We start from the raw sequence: 7,748 nt of genomic DNA, 5'->3' as shown, positions 1-7,748 counted from the left end.
CATTTATTAATGTGATGTATCACATTGATTGATTTGCAAATGCAAAAAGCCCTGCAGTCCAGGAATGAATCCCACTGGAACATGCTGAATAATTCTTTTTATATGCTCATGAATGCAATTTGTTAGTATCTTGTTGAGAATTTTTGCATCCATACTCATCAGGGGTATTGGCCTATAGTTTTCTTTTTTTTGCTGGATCTCTGTGTGGTTTGGGAATCAAAGTAATGCTGGCTTCATAGAATGAGTCTGGAAGTTTTCCTTCCCTTTATATTTTTTGGAATATCTTGAGAAGGATAGGTATTATCTCTGCTTTGAATGTCTGGTAGAATTCCCCAGGGAAGCCATCTGGTCCTGGACTCTTATTTGTTGGGAGATTTTTTGATAACTGATTCAATTTCTTTGCTGGTTATGGGTCTGTGCAAGTTTTCAATTTATTCCTGTTTGAGTTTTGGAAGTGTGTGTGTGCTTAGGAATTTGTCCATTTCTTCCAGGTTGTCCAGTTTGTTCGCATATACTTTTTCATAGTATTCCCTGATAATTGATTGTATCTCTGAGGGATTGGTTGTAATAATTCCATTTTCATTCATGGTTTTATCTGTTTGGGTCCTCTCCCTTTTCTTTTTGAGAAGCCTGGCTAGAGGTTTATCAATTTTGTTTATTTTTTCAAAAAACCAACTCTTGGTTTCGTTGATCTGCTCTACAGTTTTTTTAGATTCTATATGGTTTATTTTCTGCTCTGATCTTTATTATTTCTCTTCTTCTGCTGGGTTTGGAGTGTCTTTGCTGTTCTGCCTCTATTTCCTTTAGGTGTTCTGTTAGATTTTGTATTTGGGATTTTTCTTGTTTCTTGAGATAGGCCTGGATTGCAATGTATTTTCCTCTCAGGACTGCCTTCGCTGCATCCCAAAGCGTTTGGATTATTGTATTTTCATTTTAATTTGTTTCCATATGTTTTTTAATTTCTTCTCTAATTGCCTGGTTGACCCATTCATTCTTTAGTAGGGTGTTCTTTAACCTCCATGCTTTTGGAGGTTTTCCAGACTTTTTCCTGTGGTTGATTTCAAGCTTCATAGCATTGTGGTCTGAAAGTGTGCATGGTATGATCTCAATTCTTTTGTACCTATGAAGGGCTGTTTTGTGACCCAATATGTGATCTATCTTGGAGAATGTTCCATGTGCACTCGAGAAGAATGTATATTCTGTTGCTTTGGGATGCAGAGTTCTAAATGTATCTGTCAAGTCCATCTGATCCAGTGTATCATTCAGGGCCCTTGTTTATTTATTGATCCTGTGTCTAGATGATCTATCCATTGTTGTAAGTGGGGTATTAAAGTCCTCTGCAATTACCACATTCTTATCAATAAGGTTGCTTATGTTTGTGATTAAGTGTTTTATATACTTGGGGGCTCTCGTATTTGGTGCATAGACATTTATAATTGTTAGCTCTTCCTGATGTATAGATCCTGTAATTATTATTTAATGCCCTTCTTCATCTCTTGTTACAGCCTTAATTTAAAGTCTAGTTTGTCTAAGTATGGTTACTCCAGATTTTTTTTGACTTCCAGTAGCATGGTAGATAGTTCTCCATCCCCTCACTTTCAATCTGAAGGTGTCCTCAGGTCTAAAATGAGTCTCTTGTAGACAGCAAATAGATGGGTCTTGTTTTTTGTTTTTTTTTTAAATCAGTTCTAATACCCTATGTCTTTTGGTTGGAGCATTTAGTCCATTTACATTCAGTGTTATGGAAAGATACGGGTTTAGAATCATGGTGGTGTCTGTAGGTTTCATTCTTGTAGTGGTGTCTCTGGTACTTTGTAGTCCTTGCAACATTTCATTCACAGAATCCCCCTTAGGATCTCTTGTAGGGCTGGTTTAGTGGTGATGAATTCCTTTAGTTTTTGTTTGTTTGGGAAAGCCTTTCTCTCTCCTTCTATTCTGAATGACAGACTTTCTGGGTAAAGGATTCTCAGCTGCATATTTTTTCTGTTCATCACATTGAAGATTTCCTGCCATTCCTTCCTGACCTGCCAAGTTTCAGTAGATAGGTCTGCTACTATTCTTATGTGTCTACCTTTGTAAGTTAGAGCCTGTTTATCTCTAGCTGCTTTCAGAATTTTCTCTTTATCCTTGTATTTTGCCAGTTTCACTATATGTCGTGCAGAAGATGGATTCAAGTTTCATATGAAGGGAGTTCTCTGTGCCTCTTAGATTTCAATGCCTTTTTCCTTCCCCAGATCAGGGAAGTTTTAGCTATGATTTGTTCAAGTACACCTTCAGCACCTTTCTCTGTGTCTTCTTCTTCTGGAATTCCTATGATACAGATATTGTTCTCTTTGATTGCATTACTTAGTTCTCTAATTCTCTCCTGATACTCCTGGATTTTATTTCTCTTTTTCTCAGCTTCCCCTTTTTCTATACTTTTATCTTCTAATTCACCTATTCTCTCCTCTGCCTCTTAAATCCGTGCTATGGCTGCCTCCATGTTGTTAAATATTTCAATATTTTTAATGTTATTTTAAATGTTTATTCACTTTTTAGAGAGAGAGGAGCAAGCAAACGGGAGTAGCAGAGAGAGAGAGAGGGACACAGAATCCAAAGCAGGCTCCAGGCACCCAGCTGTCAGCACACAGCCTGATGCGGGACCTAAACTCAGGAATTGTGAGATCCTGACCTGAGCCGGAGTAGGATGCCCAACCGACTGAGCCACCCTCGTGCCCCTGAAGTTAAAATTTAAAAACCTTAAGTGACATCCCTTAACTTTTGCTGTATTCTTTTAATTAGAAGTGAGTTACTGGGGCATCTGGGTCGCTTGCTTGAGGGTCTGACTCCTGATACTGGCTCAGATCATGATCTTGTTGTTGTGGGATCAAGCCCCATGTCAGGCTCTGTGCTGAGTGGAGCATGCTTGGGATTCTGTCTCTCCCTGTCTGTCTGCCCCCCCAACCCATGTGTGCATGCACTCTCTCTCTCTCTCTCTCTCTCTAAATAAATAAATAAACTAAATGTACATTACTAGTTCCAATCTACATGCAAGACAGCATTATACAGAGTGTGAATAACAAAAGACAAGATCACTGGGAGACCTTGTGTCAGAAGCTTTGTAACCACAGAACATAAATTATTACATAAATGATATAAAATTAAAAACAAGAGTCTGGATGTGAATCCTGTTCTATATGCTTAAATATAATACCACAAATTAAAAGTTCATTTGGAATCTTCTATCTGATTGAAATAGTAGGGAATTTATCTCAGTCATTATGGGGATCACTCTAACCCCAACACATGGAGTTGTCTGGGATTTTAGGTCATGAACACCAACCACCAAAGCTGTGGGCAGGCCCTTCAGATCAAGCTCATGGAACCTCCAAATCCTTAATCTGTCCCCAATCTGAAGTTGGGTCAGAGATTTTTTACTGTTACTCTCTGTTTCCCTTCTAGGCACTTCGTCTCCCTTCCCTGAGTTACTTTTTCCATTAATCTGGGCTTTCCCTAACCACTGAACGAGTCATGTACTTCACGTAGACATTTCCAGTTTGTTCACCTTCCTGAGTCAAAAACAACAATGATCCTGTTTCTTGCTCATAATGGGGAAGAAAGGAAAAATAGTGGAATGTTAATATCTCAAAACTATCCTGTTGCACAACATATAAAGAGAAAAACTTCTTAGATACCATTTAAAGATTTTTCACCAAGCTGTTCAATATGGTTATTATCTTAGGGTTTCTGTTTGTTGGTTCCACTATCTGAGTCATGTCTTAGTTTGGTTCTGCTAACTATATCTTGACAAATTTTACTCAAATTCCATTCATGGGTAAAGAATCAGGTAAATAATTTTTATACCTGGAAATAGGTGTACTTCTTCTGGCAGGCCATCAGTGTGGGGACTTGATGCAGCCTAGCCAGATTTTGAGCTTGGTTTGAGCTTCAGTGTATCCTAGGCTGCATTTTTTTTTTTTTTATTTAACAGTGGGTTGCTATTACCTTTTGCTTAGAGTGAGGTCTGGGGTCTACCAGACCCGGGTCTACCACAGCAGGGGTCTCCCTCCCCCATCAGAAGACCGTGGGTGCTGATTACCTGATGCTATACTTATGGCTGTCCTGGCATAACAGAAGTTGTCCTATGGAAGACTTGTACTCCTAAGCCTTGGGGGTGAGACTTTCTCAGCGTTTCTACCTTTCCTCCCCTTGGCAGCTAGCCTGTGCCTGAGATCTGTAGTTGGTCTAGGGCAAGAGAGGGTTTACTCTGTATTCCAGTGGTAGCAGATTTTGGGATAGAAGTGCCAGATACTGAGCCTGAGCTGCTTTCCTGCCCCTGCCCAATGAGTAGAGAGGTTTTGTTTTTACCTGTTTCCCAGTGGCTAATGGATCTTCTCCTGTGTCCTGAAGTTAGAAGATTTTCCTGTCATCTTCCAGAGGCAGTGAGGTTTGCTTTTATCTCCTTATAGAAGAAGTGGAGTTTTGTCTGTGCCCTAGTGGCGAGGGGATTCTTTGTGCTTTGATACTGTTGTAATCAGTTGATTTCATCTTGCCGTTTGCTTCACTGAGGAGGTCCGGTGGGGGTGGGTGAGTGCAGTCTCTTGGCCCATCCCAGTATTTCTTGTGAAAGTCAATGGAGGAGTCTGGTAAAGAGCTTGTTTGTGACTGGGTTCTCCCAACTACTTGAAAAAGAAATGCTAGTCCACACTTGGCATTAATGATTCATTATAAGTCTTGGTGACCTGTTATCTATTTGTATGATGGTCACTTCTTTCTCCTTTTCTTGTTTAAGGTGAAACAGTTGGTATGATCTGTCTCTCTTTGCAGGAACTTGCCCATCTTTAGAATTCCTTTTATTGGTTGCCTTAGGATCTCAGCTCTTTGATGGGCTCAAGAAAAATCTTTGTGTATTAGCTGGCTGTGTTTGTTGTTGTTAAGGTGGAAGTTAAATTTTCTTGGAGTTTTCTATATTGTAAGCAGAAGTCTAAGTTCAATTTTCTGTAACAATAAATCAGCAATGGTATTTCCCACAAACACAAATTTAAGTAATCTCAAAGGTAAAGGTTGTATTACAAAAACAGAACACAAAAGTCCCTACTCTTAGTTAATGTAGAATCTCCTAGAGTGCTTCTTACTGGAACAAAAGCAACAGCAGCAACATGCACACTGTAATTAGAGGAGGAGTGTACATCCATCTGCTGGGAAAGGAACCTTTATCCCAACTTGGTTAATGCTTATGTTCTTAGTGTCTTCAAGATACCTGTTATTTGCATAAATATCTTTCAGTTTTTTAGTTTATCCATAGTACAAAATGCTACCTGTGTCAACTGTTTTTCCCTTCTTTCAAAATTCTTTATTAAATTGGAGTTTGAATCCTGTGGTCTCTGATTTCAGCTCTATATTTCCCAGAACTCATTTGGATCCTATGCTTCTTTAGTACCTAGACCTTTATTTTTTATCTGCTCCTCTGGGCCCTTCAAATAAATGTGTGTGTGCATATTGTAAATCAGCTCTCATTTCCACTTTATTTTTTTTAATGTTTATTTTTGTGAGAAAATGTGAGCAAGGGAGGGACAGAGAGAAGCAGACAGAGCGTCCAAAGCAGGCTTTGCATTGAGAGTGCAGAGCCCAATGTGGGGCTCTAACTCATGAACTGTGAGATCATAACCTGAGCCAAAGTTGGATGCTTAACCAACTGAGTCACCCAGGCACCCCACTCATTTCCACTTTATGACGGGTTTTTTTTTGTACTAAATTTATTCTTTCTTCCGTTTCCCTTCATATATCCTCTGACTACCAGAACATAGATCCCTAGAATTGACAGAAAAATCCAGAAATTAATCTAATTTGTGATAGGAATAATACTTTGATTCAGTAGAATAAGAAATCCTTGATGAATGAAAAGTAAATTCCATATAGATTAGGTATTTAAATGTAAAAGATTTAAATGTAGAATGAAAAAAATCTCAAAACTTATAAATCAAGATTGTAAAAAAGAAGCTATAAAAGAAAAATTGAACGGTGAAGGGGATTAAGAGTACATTTATGATGAGCACTTAATAATGTATAGAATTGCTGAATTGTTATTTCACCTGAAATAAATATAACACTTTGTCATAATTATACTGGTATTTAAAAAAAAAAGAAAAATAATTCTAAACAAAAGCTCCTAGTTAATACTTCTGCACCCGAGCCATAGACTCTACTTTGAAAAGTCAAGTTCTAGGGCACATTGACTAGTTCTCAGCTAGTATTAACACAATGAGAGAAGCTTGACTATTATCTGTGTATATCCTTTTTATTTATAATGGTTTAGATGTAATGATGTGGAAAAACCATTTGCTATTTGTGGTTATATGAAAATGCAAATAATGTTTTCCATTCATGGGTCTTAAACATTCTTGAAGAATAATTAGTGAGGTAAATTCTTGAAAGGCTTGTAGAGTTTCCCAGAAAGCACAATACTCCATTAGCTCTTGGCATGATAACATAATGGATCCATTTGTAAGAGTTTCCTTGGAAAGTTATATGATTCTATTATATTTCAGAAAAATAGACTTCAAAAACCCACTTTACTTTTCAATTTTAAGGTTTTTTTTTGTTTTAATTCTACTGTAGTTAACATACAGTGTTGTGTGTACAACATAGTTAATGTACAGTTTCAGGTGTACAGTATAGTGATTCAACAATTCTATACATTACTCAGTGCTCATCAGGAGAGTATACTCTTAATCTCCTTCACCCCACCCACCTCCCCTCTGGATAACCATCTGTTTTTTCTCTATAGTTAGGAGTCTGTTTCTGGATTTGTTTCTCCCTTCCCCTCCCCCTCCCTTTGCTTGTTTGTTTGTTAAATTCCACATTTGAATGAGATCATATGATATTTGTCTTTCTCTGACTGGCTTAATACTCTTAGCATTATACTCTCTAGCTCCATCTATGTTGTTGCAAATGGCAAGATTTCATCCTTTTCGTGTGTGTGTGTGTGTGTGTGTGTGTGTGTGTGTGTGTGTGTGTGTAAACACACCACATCTTCTTTATCCATTCATCTATCAGTGGATACTTGGGCCGCTTCCATAGTTTAGCTATTATAAATAATGTGGCAATAAATATAGGGGTGCATGTATCCCTGTGAATTAGCTTTTTTGTATTTTTTGTGTAAATACCCAGTGTGATTACTGGATCATAGGATAGTTCCTTTTTTAACTTTTTGAGGAAACTTCCTACTGTTTTCCATAGTGGCTGTACCAGTTCATTCCCACCAAGAGTATGTGAGGGTTCCTATTTCTCTACATACTGTCCAACACTTGTTTCTTGTGTTTTTGATTTTAGCCATTTTGACAGGTGTGAGGTGATATCTTACATAGTTTTGATTTGTATTTCCTGATGATGAGTGATAATGAGCATCTTCTCATGTGTCCGTTGGCCTTCTATATGTCTTTGAAGAAATATCTGTTCATGTCTTCTGCCCACTCTTTAATTGGATTATTTGTTTTTTGGATGTTAACTTTGATAAGTTCTTTATATATTTTGAATACTAACCCTTTATTAGAGATGTCATTTATGAATACCTTCTCCCATTCAGTGGGTTGTCTTTGAGTTTTGTTGATTGTTGCCTTCAGTGTGCCCAGGCTTTTTATTTTGATGAAGTCCCAGTAGTTTATTTTTTGCTTTTGTTTTCCTTGCCTTAGGAGACACATGTAGAAAAAAACTTGCTACAACTCATGTCAAAGAAATTACTACTTGGGTTCTTTTCTAGGATTTGTATA

This window comes from Puma concolor, chromosome A1, assembly GCF_028749965.1.
Source record: "Puma concolor isolate L17-30 chromosome A1, mPumCon1.1.hap2, whole genome shotgun sequence".
NCBI lineage: Eukaryota > Metazoa > Chordata > Mammalia > Carnivora > Felidae > Puma > Puma concolor.
This window is presented reverse-complemented; position numbering follows the sequence as displayed.